At 43.6% G+C, this 25,115-nt stretch overlaps 1 protein-coding gene across 2 annotated transcripts in view; it reads left to right on the top strand.

Annotated features, from left to right (window-relative positions):
• The window catches only part of ARL15 (ADP ribosylation factor like GTPase 15), a 404,995-nt gene that overhangs the window by 7,501 nt on the left and 372,379 nt on the right, over positions 1-25,115 (top strand). The window lies entirely within an intron of this gene.

Raw genomic sequence — 25,115 nt, 5'->3', positions numbered from 1 at the left:
GATACTTGTTTTTTGTTTTTGGTTTGGATAATACCATTTATACTTTTATATGTAGATCTTATTTGCATTTTGTGAGCAGCTCAGAAGAACATAGGTGTTGGTTTTGAGGCATGCTTTGTAGATGTTTACTTGTTAGTACTACACAGTGAGTCCTATAAATGAAATTTCATTTGCATTTCAATATTAATGCTTCCTGTCTTACAGTTGATAACAATCATTTTGTAATCCTATTAACATCTCTGCATATATATACCTATTCTTGCCAGTGAAAGGCCAGATTATTTTGGTAACATATTATTAAAGTAAAAGGAAATTTGGAAAGCACAGTGGGGGGGAATTGTAATCCAGTAACCCAGAAAGAACCAGTTAACATTTTCATCGTAATGAAGATAGTTTCATAACCTGCTTTTTTACTTGTATGGATACTTAAAATTTAAGTTTCTCTTCATTAGTTTGCTGCATTATATACTCACAACCATAATTTTTTTTTAACTAATCACCTTTCCATTGAATATTTTCTATTCCAATTTTGGCTGTTATAAATAACACTGAAATGACTCTTCTGCATAAATTCTGGATGTTTTATGCTAGTGTATTATAAGGAGTGGTAATTCTTTTTTTTTTTTTTAAGATTTTATTTATTTATTTGATAGAGGGAGACACCACGAGAGAGGGAACACAAGCAGGGGGAGTGGGAGAGGGAGAAGCAGGCTCCCAGTGGAGTAGAGAGCAGGATGCAGGGCTTGATCCCAGGACCCTGGGATCATGACCTGAGCCGAAGGCAGACACTTAGAGACTCAGCCACCCAGGCGCCCCAAGAGTGGTAGTTCTCTGGTACTTAAATGAGTCTTGTTACAAAAAGCAATTCCCGTGCCAAGTAACTTTTTTTTTTTTTAAAGATTTTATCCATCTACCTGACAGAGAGAGATCGCAAGCAGGCAGAGAGGCAGGCAGGCAGAGAGAGAGAGAGAGAGAGAGGAGGAAGCAGGCTCCCTGTCTAGCAGAGAGCCCGATGCGGGGCTCGATCCCAGGACCCCAGGATCATGACCGGAGCCGAAGGCAGAGGCTTTAACCCACTGAGCCACCCAGGTGCCCCCCGTGCCAAGTAACTTTAAAAATTGGATCAAAGTAAAACAAGTTTCTATATTGTACAGCCTTTAATATGCAGATTACATGGTGAATCTCTAAAAGAGGGATTATTGCATAGTGTTTCTAATCATTTGGGGTGTTTCTGCTTTATGATCAAATTCTAGAAGTAGAGTTGTAGGGTCCAAAGGTACCTGCATTTTAAAGCTTTTGATATTAAATGAATTAATATTAGTAATTAATGCACTTAAACGGTGCTTCATAGAATCAGCCAGTGTTTAAGTCAAAGTTACATAATAAAGTTTGTGCTGCTGCTGATTAACCCTTGAGAATTTGTTCTCTGATTCTGCAGGAAGTGCTTAATATGGGATTCTGCTGTTCCTTTAGCCCTTTCGCCAACCCTGAGTGGTATTGGAGTATTTATTCCTATCTTGTTCTTGAGGAAACCGAGGGTTAGGCAGAGCGGAGTCCTCACAGCTGCCTTGGTTGTCATAAGGGTTGGTGACATATCCATGATCTTAATCTGTACCTACTATTGCAGCAGAGAAGAAAAAGAACTTTGACTTTCTGTATTTGATTCCTGGGTATTCCACCTATTACCTGTGTGATCTCAGGTGTTGTCCAAATATCTGTCCATAGCAAAATGGAAAAATCAGGAAAGTGTTGCAAAGTAATCATACATTTAGAGACTTAAAATATTGCAACTTTTTGTAGATGTTAGATTATATGGTCTACTCTGAAATGATAGTGAATGATAGTGTCTCTCTCAGAATGTTTTTATCTAGCAGAATAAAAACATGACATACCTGTATTAGTCCTCAAGTTCATTTGGATGAAGGTATATATATATTTAGAATGCACTTATTTCTAAAATGTCAAATCCTGGGAACCTGGTCTAAGACAAATCACTCTCAATCACAATTTTCTCTTGTGCTAAATTGAGACAGCATCAGAGGTTGCTGTGATGATTAGCACTGATAAAAACATAATAAACTGTACTTAAAAAATCACATTAGATTTTTCTGTACTGATTGGTATGAGTCCATATGACTCAATATAATAGTATCAATAGAAGTGTAGACAAAGTGAGTCTCTCTATGTCCTTGATTTCCCCTGTCTCCTGCCCTGCGTCAGTGACACCTTAGGGATTTTTTTCCTCTTCAAAACTGGCAGTGTACAATCTTTGTGGAGTTAACTAAACATCATGTAGGAACACATCCTTTCATGTACCTTTTAAGAGCTGGACATTAAAGTTGTCCTTGACCTTGGATAAAACACGCTTTTGGGTCTGTTCTACAAAAAGAAAAGTCCCAAAAAGAATATTAAAGTTGCTTTTTTTTAAACTATCATTTTTTATTCCCTCTTTCTTTCTCTTCTGATTCAGAGATTTTTTTTTTTTTAAGATTTTGTTTATTTATCTGTCAGAGAGAGAGAGAGAGCAAGCACAGGCAGACAGAGTGGCAGGCAGAGGCAGAGGGAGAAGCAGGCTCCCTGCCGAGCAAGGAGCCCAATGCAGGACTTGATCCCAGGACGCTGGGATCATGACCCGAGCCGAAGGCAGCTGCCTAACCAACTGAGCCACCCAGGCGTCCCAATTCAGAGATTTTTTTGAACTCAACCATGACTAGTAAATAATAACTTACAAAACTTAAGGGCTCTTTTGAGGGTTGAATGAGATTATATTGTATTACATTGAACATAAGGTTCTATAAAGCTGACGTGCACCTATCTTTCTTGATTTTTTGTTCACTCAATTTTAATTGTGCACTTGAAGTTGTACTTCAAGTCTTAAAAGTACAGCTAAGTTTATATGTACCTGTATCGTGTTATCACCCCCAAAACAGAGATGTAAAACCTTTCCAACACTCCAGAAGTCTCTCTCTGTCCCTTCCCGGGTAGTACTGAACTAGATTAGGTTTGCCTGATTTCGAATGTCCCATAAATGGAATCACAGATATGCTTAGGATTTCTTTCACTCAGCATGCTTGTGTAATTCATCCACACTATATGAATCAGTAATTTGTTCTTTTTTGTTGCAGTGTAATTATGAATATATCATTACTTGTCCATCCATTCTGTTGTTGGGCATTTAGACTGTTTTCACTTTGAGGATATTTGGAACCTGCTACAAACTTTCTAGTGCATATTTTTGGTAGAGATACTAACTTCCGTTGGTTAGAATGGAATTTCAGGCTCACTGGGTACATGTATGTTCAGGTTTACTAAATACTGGCCAACATTTTTCTGAAGCAGCTGTACCAACCAATTGGACCTCTCCCAGTGTAAGAGTTACTTATTTCATATCCTCACCAATACTACTTGTATTGTCAGTCCTTCTCACTACCCATACTGATGGGTGTGTACTCCAAAGAAATTGAAAGTTGCCCAAAGCTACTCTGTATGTTCAGGCATGAGAATAATATAATACAAGAGGATTATAAAACAGACTTCCTAATCTTGAGAACTTACTGGCCATATTCTGAAATTCCTGTGCTATTCAGCTGTGTGGTTTACTCAGATTCGGACATGTCCGCAGTGATACCATGGGAGTTAATTGACCTGATTTTTGTTCCTGTCCTTCCCACCAACCAGGTGTGGAGGTTTGGGCAAGCCCATCAGTCTCATTAACTTGTTTCTTCATTTGTAAAAAGATGGGATTAATTAGGTAATCTCAAGTGTTCATTTCATTTCAAAAAAATTTTAGTCCTTTTTGTATACTTTCGGGAAGAGCTAGCTGTCTTGCATTCTTCCAGTTTTATTTCTTAAGTGATGGAGTTGCCTTGATATAATTTATCAGTCATTCACTGAAACAACTCTAATTTTTATGATCCTTTTAGGTTCTGATGTGGTCCTGGCTCTAGGGAGATACAAGTGAGTGAGCCATTGGCCTATTGTCAGGGAACTTACACTCTGAGAGATGAAAAATAGGCAGTTACATCTTGGAGTGGCACATTCCATTTAGCGGGAAGTAAAGGTTACTGAGGGAGTGTCTGAGAGGAAACTTAACTTAGACTTGAGGACCCAAGAGAGCTTCCAAGAGGAGTCCTTTTTAATCTGTAGTGTTGGACTTGAGTTGGCCCAGTGATAGGCAGAGCCAGGCAGAAGGAACAGCTTGTGCAGAGACTCAGGGGTAAGTGAACCCCACACTTCAAGGACCTCCCAGGACTTGGTGTGCCTGGAGCAGAGTCAAGAGCAGTGGATGTGCTTGGAGCTGCACAGCCCAGTGAGGGTCACATCCATGGGAACCTCCGAAGTTTGCCTGGACTGCCTTGGGCTGATCGGCTGCCCTGTGAGGGATGGGGAAGGGTGGCCAGATGGGAGCAAGAAGACAGGGAGTGGTTTTCCTGGTTCAGGAATGGAGTGATGGTATTCACCACCAGTCAGGAGTAGGACCGATATGCAGAGGTGGATGCTTTAAAGAATTGCTTCAATTCCGCAATTGGATGTAGGAGGCGAGAACAACGATTTTAGGGAATCCTTAGATTTTTGGCTTGAGCATTATTCTGGTTCTCTGTCGTGTTAACGAATCACCTTCAAAGAGTGGCCGTGCACAAGAACTTGTTGACTCCTGAATCTGGAGGTAAATTAGGGCCAGCTAGGCTGGTCTCGCTCAGGATCCCTCAGGAAGCCAGTCAAATGGTGACTGGGCTCATCTCAAGTCTTCTTCATACACTTGTCTTGCATTTGGGGTTGGGAACAGCCAAACAGCTGGGGGCTTGAAGAGTGTGGACTCCTGGGGGCATCTCTCTGCATGGTCTGTCTCCATGCTGCATCGGAGGGATTGTACTTCTCACGTCCAGGCGGAAGTCTCACTGTGAATGTGCCAAAGGAAACTGGTGGAAGCTGCCAGTCTTTTCTGACTGAGCCTCAGCAGCCTCGTGGCACCACGTGGACTGTATCTTGTTCATCAGGGCAGTCCCGCGGGTGAGCTCAGGGTCCAGGGCAGGAGATGGATACCACCTCTTGGTAGGAGGAAGTCGAAGAATTTGTGGGCATCTTTTAAAACCACCATAAGTTTTGGGGTGGCTCGTGGGGTCATGTACTGGGGTAGATCACCCTTGAAGGAACGGCATGATAGAGAAAAGAGATTAAGGAATTTAATCTTGGTGTTGCTGAGTTTTTGCTGCTTGTGCAAAATCCGAGTTGAGGTTTCATGTAGGTTGGTGGGAGCTCAGAGAGGACTCCTGGAGATGAAGTAAAAAACAGTAGGTGCCTTTGTTGTTCCTTGCCATAGACTATTTTTTTTTTTTTAAAGATTTTATTTATTTGACAGAGAGAGATCACAAGTAGACGGAGAGGCAGGCAGAGAGAGAGAGGGAAGCAGGCTTCCCGCTGAGCAGAGAGCCCGATGTGGGACTCGATCCCAGGACCCTGAGATCATGACCTGAGCCGAAGGCAGCGGCTTAACCCACTGAGCCACCCAGGCGCCCCCTTGCCATAGACTATTATATTATCATGTGGGAGCCACAGTGTTAAGTGTTTCTCATGTATTCTTCATTACTGTTATCTTCGAGATTAGAAAACTATGGTCTAGAGAAATGGAGTGTCCTGGCTGTGGTGTGGGGGAGTTAGAACTTGAACTCGGGTTGGGCTAATGTCTCCACTCCCAGTCTTCACCACTTAGATGATACCTGAAACCATGAATGAGCCTGCCCTCTGGGAGGGTCATGCAGAGTAGGAAGAGAAGAATCCCCAGGAAGCCCAGCCCCTAAGTTCATGCAGGCATATAGTAGGCAAGGAGTTTTTGTGGGTTTGGAAAAAAGGAAAAGAGCCAGAAACAGAGGCTGAGAGAGAAGTGAAAGATTGGGAAGAAAACCCCAGGGAGTATGGAGTCAAGCAGGCTGAGAAGGGAGATCTTTCAGAATGAGGAAGTGGCCAGTTGTGTTAAATGTTGCCCAGAGATCATGAAAATAAAGATGGAAAAGTGGCCACTGGATTTGAGTCTGCGTTGACTTGGGTGGGCCAGGGTGCGCTCAGGCCTGGTAGGAGGTGAGGTGTTGACCCTGCTGCAGTGACGTCTGTCAGGGAATTGCTCCATGAAGGGGAAGAGGAAGGAGCCAGGGCTGGAGGGGCCGGGGACAGTGAGGGGCACCTTTCCTCTTTACATGGGGCCAAACTGAAGATGGATAAATGCTGATGAAGTAGACTAGGAGGTCCCGTGGCTGATGGTGACTGAAATGTGGTGGAGTATGGGCTTGGCTGAGTGGGCTTGAAGCTAAAGAGCGACGGCGAGTAATGACCGGGGAACTGGAAGTGTCGGTTGCTGTGTGGTGTGAAGTTCAGAAGCCATGACTGAACAATGGCCTGAATCTGGTGGGGTTGTGAATTTTTTTTTCTTCCAGACATTTAGGACAATGGCAGGACCATGGTTGAGGCGACAGACTGTGAGCTGACTTGTTGGAAGGGCAAACAAGGTAAAGGATGCACAAGGGACTGGTGGTCTTGATGAGGTTGAGTATTAGGCGTCCTCGGGAGTGTTAAGAAAACTGGAGGGAAGGAGAGTTCAGTGTGGTTAGACTGAAGGGTATTTGAACTTAAGATCGCAGAGGTAGAGCTGTTCTCTGAGGGGAAGCTCTAGTGTGGCCACGGTTGGCAATGGAAAAGATGGGAGGTTAGGAGAAGAAGAAATACAGCCAAGGCATTGGATGAAGCATGCTTGTGGATGGCAAAGCTGCTAGAACCATGGCAGGACTCCAAGCGAGAGGCTGAGCCAGGTTCAGATATCCTCAGTGAATGAGGCGAAGCCAGTCAGTGTCCTTGAGAAGGAGAGGTTGAGAGCGCTGGGTATTAGAACTCCTTGTCCTTTGTCTCCCCCCCAACCCTTAAGATTTATCCTAGAGAAAAGGACCATGAGTGTGTCGGGGGGAGAGGGGGGTGCGGAGGGGTGGAGGGAGAGGGAAAGAAGCAGTCCTTCTGCTGAGTGTGGAGCCTGACACCGGGCTAGATCTCCAGACCCTGAGATCATGACCTGAGCCAAAACCAAGAGTCAGATGCTTGAGCTACTCAGGTGCCCTTCCTTTTCCTGAGTCTCGAGAGGAGTAGGAATGGTCTGGAGAGCCTCGAAGATCTCAAGGGAATTGAGGTTGGATGGGATACTTCTGGGTGTGGAGGGGTTTCGTGGTTCACCTACTCTCCACCTGCCGGGGTAAGCTGCCCTGCTTCACCTTCACTGTATCTTTGGCAAGTGACTGCTCAATGCTTTATTCCTCTGCGAGGTGGGGGAGAATTACTCTTAATCCCCCCTTGGGTTTGGTGAGGAGTCACTGAAATAATACATGTACTCCAGATCCCCTCTCTGATGCTTCCTCTTGCTCATCGTCAGAGCAGAAAATACCTGCCAATATCAACAATGAAGGTATTTAAGTGAGGTATAACTGAGGTGTACAACACAATGATTCGATGTTTGTATAGATTGCAGAATGAACACCACAATGAATTGAGTTAATATCCTTCACCATTCATAGTTACAGTTTTTTTTCCTTGTAACTTCGTAGATCTACCATCAAATATGCAATGCAGTATCTTTTACTAAAGTCACCATGCTGTACATTCATCCCTAGGACTTTTTAATTTTGTAACTAAAAGTTTATAGTTTTTGACTCATTTCACCCATTTTTGCCACTCTCCAAACTGCCTCAGGCAACTACCATTCTGTTCTATCTGTGCGCTGGTTTGTGCCTCGAGGTCCTGTCAGAGTTTTTCTCTGACTTGCTTCACTTAGCAGAATGCCTTCAAGGTTGGCCGGCACTTTCTAAGGGCCCTGTGAAGTAGATAACTAGTATCAGCTCCATTTTTCAGATGTAAAAACTGAGACTTGGAAAAGTTAATCAACTTACTTGGGACATACACCCTGCCAGAGGACTCTCTGGAAAGGCTGGGGAGAGGGACTCGTGTGAGGCGGGCTTGTTGGAGAGGAAGCACCGAGCAATGTGAGATCAGAGTAACTGTGACGTGAAAGATGGAGTCAGGTGGGTGCTTTCCCCAAAAGAATTTGATCTAGCAGTTCTTTGGTAGGTGTTTGGGAGAAGGTTAAGTCCAAGTTGGTAGTGCTATGGGGTGGGGAGGGTCTTAGTTCAGATAAATAAACCCACATCTCAGATCTTTACACCTTCTGCCTATACTTTTCTGCTAAGAGGAGTTGAGCTTCCAAGGGTGTCCTGGTCCCTAGAGAGGGAGGAGACTGGACTCTTGGGGGACTTGGTTGCCCTGGCACAAGCCACAGAGGGGCTCCCAGGGTCGGGGTCCTGGCTGGCACCAGACTCCCAGGGTAGGGAACTGGTGGTTTGAAGTGCTGAGTCCAGAAACTGTTGAAGCTGGCGAAAGCTGGTCTTAGGCAGCTTGTGGGGCCCGTTTTTCTGAAGGCAGAACTGCTTGGGGCCATTCTGCTAGGGCAGCCTGGGAGGTAGTCTGGCGCGCTGTGTTCTGGAACCATTGCGTGGTAATCTGGAGGTGTTTGTAAAGCCGAAATGGCCTGCATGATCCTGTCCCACCCCGCGCCCTGACTTCTACCTATTTAAAATGATCAGAGCTAGGACTTGGTTGGTAAGTCCCCCTTTTCCCTCCTAGTCTCATTTAAGTCGTCTTCTCCCAGCCTTTGACTACCAAAACTGAATTGAGGCTCCTTCAAGGGCTGCCCTTGGCACTGCCTTAGACAGAAGGCATAGACGGAACGCTGCAGGGATGCCTGGCCTAGCGGATCAGTGTGGCAGAAATCCAGCTCCTCCTTGCCTGGCTAAGGTATCCATTGTGCTTTGGCTCAGAGGTGCTAATGGGCCTGCCCCGCCCCACCTCAGGCCTTAGTTCCTGGATCTTTTCACCCAACCAAGCATGGTGTGTCACCGTGCAGGGCTGGGTTGTGGGCCTCATTGTTGCCAGAGCCTGGCATAGGAACATGGGACGGCTGCAAAGTAGGTGATTGGGCCAAGAGGCTGCACAGAGAATGGTAAGGGACCTAGACCTTGGGGTCCATACTGCCTGCTTTGGCATTCTCTGGTTTTTTACCTGCTGTGCCCCACGTTCCTTGTATGCAAAATGGTCATGATAATAGTACCTTCATCAGAGTTAAAATGCAGAAAGCATTTAAAGGAGTTTAGTATCCTAAGCACTTTTAAAGTGCTATTATTGAACTACTCTCCTGCGGTTATTGGACTGGGACTTTCTTTTTTTGTGTTTTTGTTTTTTGTATGATTTTTTTTTTTTTATTAAAGATTTTATTTATTTGACAGTGCAAGCAGGGGAGAGGGAGAAGCAGACTCCCTGCTGATCAGGGAGCCCAAGGATCATGACCCAACGCTTGACTGACTGAGCCACCCAGGCACCCCTGGACTGGGACTTTCTGTAAGAAATAAGGACTTAGGGTATGCTGGTCACTGAAAAAATTCTAGTCCAATTCCATTCATTTTCCCAGTGCCAGCTTTTCAAAAACCTTCCTACCTCCATCTGATAAACACAGTGCAGAGTAATTGGCTTAAAGATACTGCAGCTGCTGAGTTAGTGCTCCAAGTGGCCGCTATTTCTGATTTCTGGGGGTGAAAGGTCCTGGCATGGCCCACGGTGGCCTGCACCTGTCTGTAGGCCAGCTCTGCTTGGAGCTGCAACCTGAGTTGTTTGGCCAAATGAGACTACTCCGTTTGTTTGTTTGTTTGTTTGTATGTATGTATGTATTTATTTATTTATTTATAAGGTTTTATTTATTTATTTCACAGAGATCACAGGCAGGCAGGGACTCAGGCAGAGAGAGGGGAAGGGAAGCAGGCCCCCTGCCGAGCAGAGAGCCCAGTGTGGGGCTCGATCCCAGGACACTGGGATCATGACCTGAGCCGAAGGCAGAGGCTTTAACCCACTGAGCCACCCAGGCACCCCAAAACTACTCCCTTTAAACTCAGCAGGCCCCTTTTCTGAGGTCGTTCCCCAGACTTACTGTTCCAACGAAAGTCGTTTCTTCTTTTGAGACCTTGTTCCCCTAGTATGTGCTTGGTTGGCTAGCTCTTTTAGCCTCCTTCCTTAGAGATGTTTCCAGAGGGGCCGCAAGTTGGAGAAGACGGAGTACTGTTCTCATTTATTGGATACTCTGGCAGGTTTTTGTCATTTGTAATTTTTCTTGCCTGCAGCTAGTTCTCGGTTCAAGTCCCTGTGCTAGGTGTAGGAAGCCTCTTGGAACTGTTGAATTTCTGTTCTATTTTGTATAGATATTGTACATCCTACAGTTCACCAATAAAATTTCTTAGTGTAACCTAAATCTCCCCATGACTTGTTGGGGTTTTCAGGTTGCATTTTTAAAAGACTGGGTCCTTTAGATAGGATTATTTGATCCTTCCTGGGTTTCCTTTGCTTTTTCAGGGCTCCTACAGCCCTGACCTTGGGCTGTGGGCAGGATTACTTCTTGAGCCTGAAGTGGAACTGTTCTCTATTTCTGTGCACTCAGACTGCTGTTTTTCTGTATCCTGAGTGTGTAGGCAATAGTGTCCTGTGTGAGTGATGCTTTAGTGTTCCCAAATATGTCTTGATTTGAGAACATCTAACTGCATTGGTTATCCTTGGAAATACCCATAGATGAATATTTCATTATTCAAGAATATTTTCAATGAAATAGTAGTTCATATTAATTAATTAAATTGCATTAATTAAATATTAATATTTCAATGAACCTACCAATATTTCATCATTCAATATTTCAATATTCCATTCCTTGTCTTCTCAGTGCTCATCGTTTTATCGGGAATTACATGTGCTCGGGAATTTAAATAGTTGCAGAAAACAGACTGAGTAACGTTTTTCTCTTTTGATTCCATGACAAGAATAGATCTTCAGTTGCTAATTTTAAAACTCTTGAAATCAGATTCTTTGTTACATAGGAGAACACAAGTATAATGAAGCGAGTTGCTTAAAAAGTCAAAATTATAGAGAGCTGTGTGGGAAGTGATGCATATTTTAATTCTTCATACAGAAGTCTTGAAAACCAACATAAAAATGTATGATTAGGAAGAAATGATGGAGATGAATCAAGACCTAACAAGCTCATTGATGGCTTGATTCACTCCTCTTTTTTAAAGCAATTCTCTTCCATTTCCCGAATCCAGAGTGCTGAGTTCATGTCGGAGGCAAAGATAATTTAGCCCAATTGCTTTATATTATTGTGGTGAGTGATATTAAAACCACAGCAACAAATGAATATTCTAAGAGTGGGTGTGGGTAGCCTTTTCCTGGGTGTTCAAAATTAACGACTTTCATAAAACAATGTTTTAATTCGTGTTTATTTGCTTGAAATGGAATACTGACTTCACATCATGGATTTTAATTCAGATGTACAACCCTGTGCTCAAATAACAAGAAAAGGGATCTATTGGTTTTTAAAATATTCCATGAAGGATAAATGTCAAATTAGTTTGGGAGAAGAAAAGCCCTATACATCTTTCTTCCCCGCCTCTCCCTTCTTATCTAACGTCCCTTAATCCAATACTTTTTTTTTTTAAAGCTTTTTATTTTATTTTTATTTTTTATTTTTTTAAGATTTTATTTATTTATTTGACAGACAGAGATTACAAGTAGGCAGAGAGGCAGGCAGAGAGAGGAGGAAGCAGGCTCCCTGCTCAGCAGAGCGCCCGATGTGGGGCTCCATCCCAGGACCCTGGGATCATGACCTGAACTGAAGGCAGAGGCTTTAACCCACTGAGCCATTCAGGCGCCCCAATCCAATACTTATTGAGAGCTTAATGTTTGGTAGGCCCTTGGGCACCATAGATAAGACAAAGGTAACCCTGTATCTACTGAACTATCACCTGAAACAATGACTATACAGTTCTTTGCTTGGAGAAAACTCCAGTTGGTGGGCTAGAACAGGTAGGCAAACTTTTTTTGTAAAGGGCCAGCTAGTAAAAATTTTAGGCTTTGGAGGCTATACAGTCTGTTTCTTAACTACACAGCTCTGCCCTTGTGGCACTAAAGCAGCCCAACACAATACATAAATAGATGGATGTGGCTATGGTCCAGTAAAAACGCTATTTACGAAATCAGGCAGCGGGCCACATTTGGGCCATAGATGATCGTTTGCATACCATTGGCTGTGAACAGGAAATGATAGCAGGGGCTGCTTCCAACCTGTTAAGGACATTTTAGAAGGGGTTCATGGATTGAATGAGAAGGTAAAGTAGATGGCAAGATTTCTTTCAGTTTCTCCCCTGCTTATCAGTTGGCCCTAGTTGAGACCATCTCTCCGCTTACCATGAGTTATTTAAAAAATCACTGACTGCGGTGTAGGGGCGGATTTCAAATGTTTCTTTTCATTTAAACAGTGGAATTCTTTCCAACCCATCTTATGCAGAACTCAGATATCTAAACAAATTCTATTTTAGTATAGATGATTTTTACAAACTTACAATTCCTCTTTTGTTGTGATGTGTTCTAGATCAGTGAGGACAATGCAGCTGTTTTGATAAACACAAAACTGAATTTAGATTTAGAGGATTTTTAAAAAAAGATTTTTATTTATTTGACAGAGATCACAAGTAGGCAGAGACACAGGCAGAGAAGAGAGGAGGAAGCAGGCTCCCCGCAGAGCAGAGAGCCCAATGTGGGGCTCTATCCCAGGACCCTGGGACCATGACCTGAGCAGAAAGCAGAGGCTTTAACCCACTGAGCCACCCAGGCGCCCCTAGATTTAGAGGATTTTTAACTTTAACCATTTAGATGGATGAGAACTGAGGGATTATCTTCCAGGTTCATTGGGTTGTGTTTCTTTTTTGTGACATTAAGGGGAAAATAAGATCATAATGGAATCACAGTTGCAAAGTTTGCAGATTTTAAAGTAGCTTCATCTTAAATCGTCCACCAGAAGGCAGAACACAGGTTTTATTCTGAGGCTTGACCCTCCCCCTGACAAAAACTCCTTACTCTGGCAGCCTACGGGGGGTGGGGGTTAGGGGGTGCGTGGGTGGTCTCCGGTGTGTTAGAAGTTCATGTACAGTGCTTTGGAGTATGCTTTTCTTCATTTCAGTCTCTAATAAAAATTCAGTTTTCTTTATAAAAAACATTCCTTAAATATCCAGCTGTCTCTTTGGAACCCTGCCTGGGGTATAGTTAGAAAATCACTCGTTGAGAATCAGACCTAGGTGGAAATCGAAGTTCTGTCCCTTTGCTGCCATGTGCTGGTAACGCCTTCTCAGCGTTTCATTGGACAGGCCAAGAAATGCCCCTGTGGCTCTAGTTGTGAGGACAGAGATGACCTCGCGAAACATCCAGCGCATAGTAATCTCTTAATTTTAAGGAAGTCTCACTTTAAGATAATCAGGGTCATGGTTTTAAATTGTGTATGGCTCTATACAGTTTCAGTGATAGTGTTTCATTTGTCTTTATTAACCATCTTTTTTTTTCTTTATTAATCATCTTGAAGGAACCCTTAATTAAGAGCTCTGCCCTCAGAAATGATAATGACTCACCTGAAGGGAATGGCTTGCAAGGGGCTGTAGGCCATCCTGTTTGTGGGTTGTGAATGCGTTGTCTGGCCGGAGAGTGAGGAACAGGGTTTGGGGGAGACTGACCCTCCCAGAGGCAGAGGATAGGAGTTTAAGAGGCTTGCTTATTCACACAATCAGAAACAAGGACAAGGAGTATGCAGACCTCACAAGGAATTTTTTTTTTTTTTTTTTTTTTTTTTGGTCCACTGCCCTGTATCTGCCCATTTCTTCTTATTTTTTTTTTTTAAGATTTTATTTATTTATTTGACAGAGAGGTCACAAGCAGGCAGAGAGGCAGGCAGAGAGAGAGGAGGAAGCAGGCTCCCTGCTGAGCAGAGAGCCCAATGCGGGGCTCAATCCCAGGACTCCGAGATCATGACCTGAGCCGAAGGCAGCGGCTTAACCCACTGAGCCACCCAGGCGCCCCTGCCCATTTCTTATTAATTAGCAGTAGAAACCATGCAGTAAGAAGGGCCAGCATGCACACCTTGGGGAGGAGGTGGGCAGCAAGGATGTGAACTGCAAGGAGAGAGGGCCTGTGCTACCCAGCAGTCAGACTTTAGGGATGGGGATAAAACCTACAAGACAAAAAGTACTGTCCCTTGGGGAAAAAAGGGAACTATGTGGAGTTCCTGGGGACCACAAGTAGGTAGATTCTAGCCACCTGAGTGGGGCACAGGCAGCCCTGGGACTTCACAGAAAATCCCAGGTAGTTCCCCCAAGTGCCTTGATATTGGGGCCATTTGTCTTCAGCAAATGTGGGAAAGCGGTATGTCTGTTCATAGACGTCATGAATTTGGTGGGTATCTGGTATTGAAGAGTGGCCCAAAGAAACTGGTCTTTTTTTTTTTTTTTTTTAAAGATTTTATTTATTTATTTGACAGATCACAAGTAGGCAGAGAGGCAGGCAGAGAGAGAGAGGAGAAAGCAGGCTCCCTGCTGAGCAGAGAGCCCGATGTGGGGCTCGATCCCAGGACCCTGGGATCATGACCTGAGCCGAAGGCAGAGGCTCTAACCCACTGAACCACCCAGGTGCCCCAAGAAACTGGTCTTGAAGCCAGATTCCAGAGGGAAGCTGACAGGATCCTCTGGGGCCAGGAGGTTATCCTAGGGAGTTGAGTTTCATTTAAGATTATGCTTAAACTAATAAGTGGTTTTAAGCAGGAAGCAATGGGACCTGATTTGCATGTTGAAATTTTGCTCTCTCCACAGCAGCATGGACACTGGATTATTCAGAGGTGAGGGGGGGTGGTGGCTGGGGGACCTGTCAGGGACACTGTCCAGCGGCAGATGGGGACTGCTTGGCCTGGGCTTCAGTGAGTTTGAGGGAATGTCTCTTCTTTGCCAAGCACCTGATGCTTGTGTACTTGGTCCAGTAAGGTTAGTAGTAGTCTTTTCTCATGTCTGAGGACTGGTTACTAAGGCTCAGAACATGTAAGTTTTCTGGGGTCATGCCCTGAATTATTTGAACACAGGTCTGTCTAAACTCAAAGGTCATACTTAGCTTTCTTCCCTTTCCACAATCAGAAAAACGAAGTCCAGACAGTTTAATTCATAAACCAATAAGCTTTTTGACTCTTCATTTTTTTTTTTTTTTAATATTTATTTATTTGACAGAGAGACACAGCGAGAGAGGGAACACAAGCAGGGGGAGTGAGAGAGGGAGAAGCAGGCTTCCCACCAAGCCGGGAGCCCGATGCGGGGCTCGATCCCAGAACCCCGGGATCATGACCTGAGCCGAAGGCAGACGCTTAATGACTGAGCCACCCAGGTGCCCCGACTCTTCATTTTTTTTTTTTTTAAAGATTTTATTCATTTGGCAGAGAGCAAGAGCACACAAGCAGGGGCAGCAGGGGGAGAGGGAAAAGCAGACTCCTCGCTGAGCAGACAGCCTGATGTGGGGGCTTAACCAGACAATTAACCAACTGAGCCACCCAGGCGCCCTGCTTTTTGACTCTTAAGATGGTTGGACCATGTTCTCCTGTAACCAGTGTTTCTGGGCAGGACAGTCGTTTTCATAAGCAACTATGGAGGTATTGATTTAGTGAAAGGGCTTGACCACTCGTATATTTTGAGGACTTGAAATATACATTTCACAATATAAGCATCATGTTATGTTCAAGGTAGAGGCTTAAAATAAGTTTAAAACTAGAATAGCTGACAGCAGAAGGGCAGTGCTAAAAGGTTGTATTCAATTACATCCAAAGAAAAGTGGGAGAGAAAAAATAGAGGATAAACCCACATATTTAAAATATGATTTCCGGGGCGCCTGGGTGGCTCAGTGGGTTAAGCCGCTGCCTTCGGCTCAGGTCATGATCTCAGGGTCTTGGGATCGAGCCCCGCGTCGGGCTCTCTGCTCGAAGCAGGGAGTCTGCTTCCTCCTCTCTCTCTGCCTGCCTCTCTGCCTGCTTGTGATCTCTCTCTGTCAAATAAATGAATAAAATCTTTAAAAAAAAAAAAAATAAAATATGATTTCCTTATGACTCTAACAATATTCCTAGGTGTCTAGTTGGGCAATGCATTGTCACCTGGATGCCTGTCATTACAAAATATCCTAACATGTTAATAATGAATGTTAAAATGTTGAGATAATTGGCCATTAAAACTTAATATAACATAGACTAAAACCTCTTCTGTTTTTGCGTGTCAGGTCTGTGATAGAGCCAAGCCCTCTGGCTTTGGAACGTTTCTTTATTTCTTCTTCTTCTTCTTTTTTTTTTTTTTTTTAAATTAACATATAATGTATTAATTGTTTCAGGGGTACAGGTCTGTGATTCATTAGTCTTACACAATTCACAGCACTCACCATAGCACATACCCTCCCCAATGTCCATCACCCATCCACCCCATCCCTCCCACCCCCCTCCTCTTGTGTAACCCTCATTTTGTTTCCTGAGATTGAGTGTCCTGTGTCTCCCTCTCTGGTTTCTTCTTGTTTCATTTTTCCCTCCCTTCCCCTATGATCTTCTGTTTTGTTTCTCAAATTCCTCATATCAGTGAGATCGTGCGATAATTGTCTTTCTCTGATTGACTTATTTCGCTTAGTGTAATACCCTCTAGTTCTATCCATGTCATTGCAAATGGCAGGATTTCATTTGATGGTTGCATGATACCCCATTGTGTATATATATTGTGTATATATATACCACATCTTCTATATCCATCCATCTGTTGATGGACATCTAGGTTCTTTCAATAGTTTGGCTATTGTGAACATGGCTGCTGTAAACATTCATGTTTATAGGCACGTGCCCCCTTCGGATCACTACATTTGTATCTGTAAGGTTAATACCCAGTGGTGGGGTTGCTGGGTCATAGGGTAGCTTGTTTTCCACTTTTGAGGAACCTCCATACTGTTTTCCAGAGTAGCTGCACCAGCTTGCATTCCCACCAACAGTGCAGGAGGTAGAACGTTTCTTTCTTTCTTTTTTTTTTTTTTTTAAAGATTTTATTTATTCATTTGACAGAGAGATCACAAGCAGGCAGAGAGGCAGGCAGAGAGAGAGGAGGAAGCAGGCTCCCCGCCGAGCAGAGAGCCCGATGCGGGGCTCGATCCCAGGACTCTGAGATCATGACCCGAGCCGAAGGCAGCAGCTTAACCCACTGAGCCACCCAGGCGCCCCGGTAGAACGTTTCTTTAGAGGATCTTTTTTTTTTTTTTTTTTTTTAAATATTTTATTTGTTTATTTGACAGAGAGAGAGAGAGCACAAGTAAGCAGAGCGTCAGGGAGAGGGGAAGAGAGAGAAGCAGGCTCTCTGCTGAGCAGGGAGCCTGATGTGGGGCTCGATCCCAGGACCCTGGAATCATGACCCAAGCTGAAGGCAGCCGCTTAACCAACTGAGCCACCCAGGCGCCCCTCTTTAGAGGATCTTGAGTTAGTGTGCTGGATGACCGTGATTGTAGGGAGAAGTCATAACCCTGGAATGTGAAGATAAGCAGGAAGAGCCACCTGGAGAATGAAACCAGGGCTGTACTTAGAAGATCCAGGGTGTCCTTAGAAGCTGATGGCAGAGCTCATCTCCTGGGCCTTCCAGGTCTGGGGCCCCTGAGTGCAGATGTGTAGAGGAATTTGTGTGCCTGGAGCACAGAAGACACTCACTTTAAAAAAGTAAGCAAACACAAATTTGGAGCTTACAAGGTTTCCTTCTAGAATTCCTTTAATCCTCCTACTCTTTGAGGTAGGTACTGCTGTTATCCTCACTTCACAGATGACAAGTTAAAATGCAGAGTGGTTAAGTAACTTGCCCAGGGTCTGACAAACCTTAAGTTGTGTCGCTGGGATTTGATTCCAGAAAGTCTGAGCCCCAAATCTATACTCCTGGTGGTTCCCTGAACTGCTTCTTAATAAGGATCTTTGGGCTCTTGAGTCGAGCGTCTGATGCTGTGACTTTTCATGGCAGAATTCTGTTTGCCTACAGCAGGGATTTTCAAAGCAAAGTTGTTGAAAGCTTTTTTGTCCTCCCTCATTTTGTCCATAATAATAGAATTACCACGTCTGCTCTCAAAATTAATAATAGCTCAAATCCACTCTCCCTTCCACATTCTACTCTTAACTTTCTTTATAGCACTTATGCTCTAACTTTTTTAAGATTTAAGAGTGTGTGCGAGTGGCGGGTGGAGCAGAGGGAGAGGGAGAGAGTGTCAAGCAGACTCCGTATTGAGTGCGGAGTGCGATGCAGGGCTCCATCCCACAACCCTAGGATCACAACCTGAGCTGAAACCAAGAGTCGGATGCCCAACCGACTGCACCACTCAGGCGCACCCTAACTTACTTGGTTTTGCTGGCACAGCAACTAGAGTGTAGACCTCATGAGAGCAGGGGCTCTGTGCACTGCTTTAGTCTACTGCACAGAGGATACTGCTGGGCACAAAGTAGGTGCTCGGTACTAATGTGTATTTACTTAATGAGGAGGATTAATGCCATGAACATGGCCCTCAACTTGGTCATCTGAACTCCCAAGCCTTTCAAAAGGATGACCATGTTACCACGCTGCAGCAGTGAAGCATCCCAGGGACAGCCATTGCCTGGGGATTGAAATATTAATATTGAGCTCTTCCATTTGTCACTGTGTATGGGCCATTCTTTTCCTTACAGTTAATGAGAAAGACTTCTTTGCCACTTTAAACAAAATATGCACTGCAGGTCTCTTCAGTAATCCTCCGTGCTCTTAGAAGTCCATTCCACTCCTTAAAATCAGAATTTGGCAGAGTTCTGCCATGGACAAGGGGCTGGTGCCTATATTCAGTTTCTGGTGGCCATGCGCCTTTTCCCTAGGTGCTGAGAGTAGAATACTTGTGTTGGGAGAAGTCTTTATGTCTAGATAGTCTAGAAGGTCATGGAGATTTGTCAGAAGTGTTGTCTGTGGTTGATAAGTGCTACTGCATTCAGTTTTTAAAAATGGGCTTTGGTAGTCAAGTATCAGAACCATCAAATATTTGTGAACTTGCTTTTCTCTCTTTGACTTCATTTGCATTCATTTGTTTTTAATGATTAATGACTTTGGACTCCCAAGTCTGAAAGATTTGGGTTCCCAAATCCTAGTTCTTTCACGTGCTGACTGTGGTTTCCCCACCTCTACATTGAAGAAAATACTAGTGTAAAGTGGAATACATCACACTTCCATTTAACTGTCTTAAAGGACTATCCTTCTTGTTGAGATTACATGGTCTCTACAACTTATCTGTTAGGGTTGGAATTGTTTGGAAAGTAGTGGCTTCAACAAGGTAGATACTTGTCTTTCTTCTCAGGTAAGTCTGGAAGTTGTTAGGGCCCTATGATGCTGCTGCTCAGCGTGTGGACTTTAAACTCCTTGTTCAGAGTGCTGCCAGAGCACCTGCCATCACTTCTGCATTCCAGGTTGCAGGATGGAGACAGTGTGGAGGAGTGTACTTCCCTCTGGAAGACTTCAGACTTTCTGATAATCTTGAATTGGTCACATTGCCATATATAGCTGCAGAAGAAGCTGGAGGATATATAACTTTTTCACTTAGAAACCGACTTCTCTGTAGCTCTTTTCAGTTATTCTTCACCTAGCTGTATCTCTCTATATCTACTTTTTTTTTTAAAGATTTTATTTATCTATTTAACAGAGAAATCACAAGTAGGCAGAGAGGCAGGTAGAGAGAAGGGGGAAAGCAGGCTCCCCGCTGAGCAGAGAGCCCAATGTGGGGCTCGACCCAGGACCCTGGGATCATGACCTGAGCCGAAGGCATAGGCTTAACCCACTGAGCCACCCAGGCGTGCCTATATCTACTTCTTGAGATAACTGAGTTGTTCTTCTCTGCTTTGTAGATCTCTTTTCTGTGTAGTTTCTTTAGTCCTACTTTTGGCTTCCTCCTAAAGTAGGCCGCTGTGATTCTTCATGGTCATGAAGTTACTTAATAGCTTTGCTTTTTGTATTCTCTCAGCTTCACTTCCCTCTGCTAACTGCTTCATCTTCTTGGTATTTTTCCATTCATATTTTGGAGAGCAAGAATGATTGGTCTAGCCCAGCTCTCCCTGCTGGGCCACACCATGGTTGTTGGCCAGCTTGTGGATGGACGGCCTTCTAGTTTAATCAGCTGTAGCAAGCTTGGGTGGTGAGCCTTTTTCGTCTGCAGCGGTCTAGAGGCAGAGCAGGCTTTGTAACTTGACAGGCTGCTTAATCCTTGATAAAATCCTGGACAAATGGAGCTTCCTTTAGTGCAGGCAGTTAGAGGTTAAGTCTTAAAAGGACCATGTTTCGTATATTAATATGCATCATAGATAGTATGTAGACAGTAAGGACCAATAACAGATTGAGAAGTGATTCTTTAAAAATAGGATGTTTAAGGCCTGTACCAGTAGCCCTCGGATGCTTGCCGGTCCTGTGATGGTTCATGATTCTACTCGGGTCATGTTCAGCTGGAACTATCTTCTGTACTTCCTTTCACCTAGCTAACTCCTAATCTTTTAGAACTCTGTTAAGGAGGTTTCCCCCTCTAGAAAGTCTTCAGTGGGTTCAGCACTCCCACCATGTCTCCCTAAACCCCTTTGTACATACCTCTCATTATGCTGAACACATTTCTTTCTATTGCCGTTGTCTGTCACGAGTCTGTTAAATCACTCTCCTGAAGACCACTGATGCCAGGGTTTGGTCTCCTTTATCTTTGTATACGTAATATTTGCCAAGCAATGCCTGTCACGTTAATGATGCTGAGCAAGGTTTTGTTTTGTTTTGTTTTTTAAATATTTTATTTATTTATTTGACAGAGAGAGTGAGCACAGGCAGATAGAGTGGCAGGCAGAGGCAGAGGGAGAAGCAGGCTCCCTGCTGAGCAAGGAGCCCGATGGGACTCTATTCCAGGAGGCTGGGATCATGACCCAAGCCAAAGGCTGCTTAACCAACTGAGCCACCCAGGCATCCCTTGTTTTGTTTTTTTAAACATAGAATGTATTATTTGTTTCAGAGGTACGGGTCTGTGAATCATCAGTCTTACAATTCACAGAGCTCAACATAGCACATACCTCCCCAATGTCCATCACCCAGGCACCCCATCCCTCCCACTCCCCAACCCCCCAGCAACCCTCAGTTTGTTTCCTGAGATTAAGAGCCTCTTATGGTTTGTCTCCCTCCCTGGTCCCATCTTGTTTCATTTTTTCCCTCCCTACCCGCCAGGACCCTCGCCAATTCCTCATATCAGAGAGATGTATGAAAATTGTCTTTCTCTGATTGACTTATTTCACTCAGCATAATAAGGGGTTTTTGTTTGTTTGTTTATTTGGATTGAATTTATCCCCACTGCCTCATAAAAAGTGAAGGTGTAAACTCCCCCAAGGCAAGTGGTATTAATTTTTAATCTGGTAAATAAGAAGAGCTTTTCATTCCTTCTTGTACTATTAAGTCTAACTATTAAGTTAGAATTTTCTTCAACATTGAGCCAAAATCATCTGTGTGGGTCTTACCTGTGACTTTCAGTGCTGTTTGTAGAAGATTGGCCAAAACGTTGCTGTGATGAAACCAATAAACTTTGGTAGGATGATTTATACGTGTGTAGGATTATTTCTGCTACATGACTTCACCAATCTCTGAGGTTATTTCTGCTAGATGGCTTTTCAGATCTTTGTGACTGAATTTCACAGAAAGCTCATGCATGGGCTGTGTGTGTGTGTGTGTGTGTGTGTCTGTGTGTGTGTGTGTGTCTGTGTGTGTGTCTGTGTCTGTGTTTAACAGGTGAGGGCAAGGATTTCTTTTTAAATTACTAGGTGAACTCCTGTATCCCATAGCCAGACAGCTGGTGATCCCTCGGGAGGTATAGGTGCTCTTGGGATGATGGTGGCACTTTGACGCCGGAAAACAATGTAGAAAATGTCAAGAGGCCAATTTTGTTAGCTTTGCTTTAGGTGCAAATGTTTCTTTCCAGGTTCATGATCGCCCTCTGACGAAGCTATAAAATAGATGCTGAGGAACAAAATCCTCTACGTTTTGTAAACAAAATTGTATTTTATAAATAAACACTTAAGACTTTTTAAAAAAAGTTATTTCTTATTTGGGGAAAGTAACCTTTAGAGCATACTGAGGGAGTTGTTAAATAATTCACTGTTAATGTTTTCAGTGCCAACACTCACAGAAGGAAAATACTGTGTTCTGAAGTAAGTGGCATTCCCAGGGCTTTGTTTCTGTCAGTCTGGAGGAATGACTAAAGCATGGCGACTGACATGACCTTTACTGAGGGAGGATTCCACCCACGAGCACTTTGAGGCTCACATGCACCGTGGAATGCACTAGAACGGGTCTTCTCTGTCCACAGTTCCCCCAAATCTTGCATCTATGCCTCTAGCGCATTTGTTTTGGGATGCTGTCAAGAGAACCTGCTAGATGGTTGCTTTCTTTGGCAAGAGATGAGCCAGGTGTGGGCCTCCTTCGAAGGGCTTCTAACTGCTTTCCCTCCTCCTCTCCTGTTGCCTCAGTTCTGATGTTACTCGTAGTACTCTACAGAGTTGGCCTTGCAAGGCTAGATAAACCTCTTAATCTTCCCACACGCAGAATTACAGAGGAGAAAATAAGGAAACATGACCAACTTTACATCAGGATGGATTGCATAACACATCAGGCTATTAAAAGAGCTTTTAGAAGACGAGAAATGGAGTGTTTTTATACCCTCTGGAACTGAAAATTTGTTATACCTTGAAATTCATTTTGGACTGTTGTAGTAAATAACATTTGCTGACATCTTGTTGAAGATTTTTTTTTTCTCCTTTATTTTCATGCTCACCTTTGAAATTTCTTAGGGAAAACAACAGTAAACTGTAAGTAATCCTATTTCAACTTGAGTATTTTTCTTCTGGATTACACATGTTGTTCTAGAGACCTATCTTAACATCTTAATTTTGACAGCATCTGTCTTGCACTTTTGTCAGACTGCAAAGAGGAGATTGTTCTGAAGGCTATTGTGGAGAACATTCTTTAGTTCTTAGGCACGTCTGAATGTAGATTTATAGATGCTGATTTAGAGGCTACTGGGTCAGAGTTTATCTAGGGTAGAGCTTCATTCTTTAATTGGAAATAAGTACTCATTTTTCATTCTCAGCTGTGTATTATGTCCCACGGGTTTACCATTAAAATGAGTTCTTGCAAATAGAGCATCTGTACAGGGAGAGAATATGAGCTAATCCATTTTAAGTATCTACTGGTTCTTCTACCATGGCCAGAGGAAGTTTATTATGCTTTCAGCCCTCTTTATCTGACTCCCTCTTATTAGAGGAGAGACGCCATTCGTGAGAACCGTAGTGCAGAAGGCTGCTAGAGCTGGATGGTGGTCCTGCTGCTGGGCCAGCGGTGGGATGCCACATGAAGGCACTGTGTATTGATAAGGGGAGGAAGGAATGAGATAATAAGGTTAGTTAGAAGAAAATGCAGTTAAGTTCAGGATTTTCAGGGTAATGGCTTTGGCAATCCCCAAACAGTACTTTTACGTTTTGGGAATGTAAAAAAGAAGGAGTGGAAAGTGGGTTTTTTAACAACTAAGCAATGAACATCTCCTTTTTGAAAGGTAAAACTCTCACAGAATCCCTCTCTAATGACAAAGTGTAGGACTCCTTTATGGCCCCGGGGACATCTACTTACAAATAGTGCTCAGTAGCAGTTAGGATTAGGAGGCTGAGAGACACAAAACCGTTTTTAAACAAGTTCAGGGTTGGTCTCTGTTCCACGTACTGAGTGTGGAGGGGTTGGTGTGGCAGCTCCACTGTCACGCGTGTCCCCAGGCTCACTCATGCTTGGGCTCTTCTTCATGGGCCTGTCCTTCTCAGGGTGCCCTCCCGCTGAGGAAGTCTCTGGCGCTACAGCCAGTCTCACAGACTACAACAAGCTGTTTCTGCAGAGTGGAGAAAGCTCGGAAAGGCAGAAGAGCGAGAAGGGTCCCTCATAGAGTCTGTTCCCTATGTTCACCCTTTACTTAAATCTTGTTATGGAGAATTGAGTTACAGGACCATCCCTAGCTCAAGGGATGGCTGGAAAATAGAATTTTTTATTCCAAGCGACTGAAAATAAGTTAGTTACTTGTCTCTTGGGGGGAAATAACCTTTTCCGCTTACTGAGGGTTGTTAAATCAATTTGTATAAAGAACAAATTGGTGTGACTTTCAAAGGTGGAAGGGAAGAATGAATGTGGGACTAGGTGTAGTGAGTATTCTGTCTCCTAGCCTATAGCCTTGCCCCGGGGTATTTTCAGTAAGGCTTTTCATTCAAAATAAAGAAACCTAGTAGTGTTGATGATAGCTTAATGAAACATTCCCCGAGATTAAGTCATCAGTCACTTGTTCTGAACCAGTAGCACCAGTGAATGGAACTTTCTGAAAGTTTAGATTAAGAACTTCGCCCAACAAATTATCTTCTGAGTTTGATTTTTTCCCCCCAGTGTTATTTATTATTTGGATGTTCATGTATACAGCGCCTTTGGCTTTCAATCTTTTCCTTACCAGTATTCCAGGGTTTAATTTCTTAGAGTCAGACTTTTTTGAAGAATCAATCTGGTAGGACTTCTTGACCTTCAGAAGGAATAGATCTTTAAAAGCATTTTGGCTACCATGGGAATCAGGAATCCTGTAGCTCTGCTTCCTTGGCACAATGGATGACAACTGTGACTGAGATTTGTGGTATTATAAACGTTTATGTAGAAGTTCTTTACAATAACCATAAAAACAATGTCAAACTGTACAGAGTTATTTTGACTATCTACCAACTTAATGTGCAGTTGTTTCTCCAGTTAAAATCATATTTGTGTTTGGTATGCATGGTTTTGCAAGTGGGCATGAGTTTTAGGAATCTGAACTTGATTTGGGAGAAGTGGTAAATTCTAAAGGGAATACTGCAGTGATACCCGGAGACTGAGAACCTCAGTCTTCTCTAAATGCAGCCAGTTCAAAATGTTCAGTATTTAACTAGGAGGTTTTCATTTCTACAAAGTTACTTTTCTTTTTTTAGGGAGGGGCAGAGAGGGAGGGGGGAAACAATTTCAAGGATGCTCCACACCCAGTCCAGAGCCCTATGTGGGGCCCAGTCTCACAGCCCTGAGAGCACGACCTGAGCCAAGAGTTGGTTGCTTAACTGTCTGAGC

Source organism: Lutra lutra, chromosome 5 (assembly GCF_902655055.1).
Source record: "Lutra lutra chromosome 5, mLutLut1.2, whole genome shotgun sequence".
NCBI classification, from domain to species: Eukaryota; Metazoa; Chordata; class Mammalia; order Carnivora; family Mustelidae; genus Lutra; species Lutra lutra.
The sequence above is the reverse complement of the archived record's forward strand: the minus strand, read 5'-3'. Positions and strand labels throughout refer to the sequence as shown.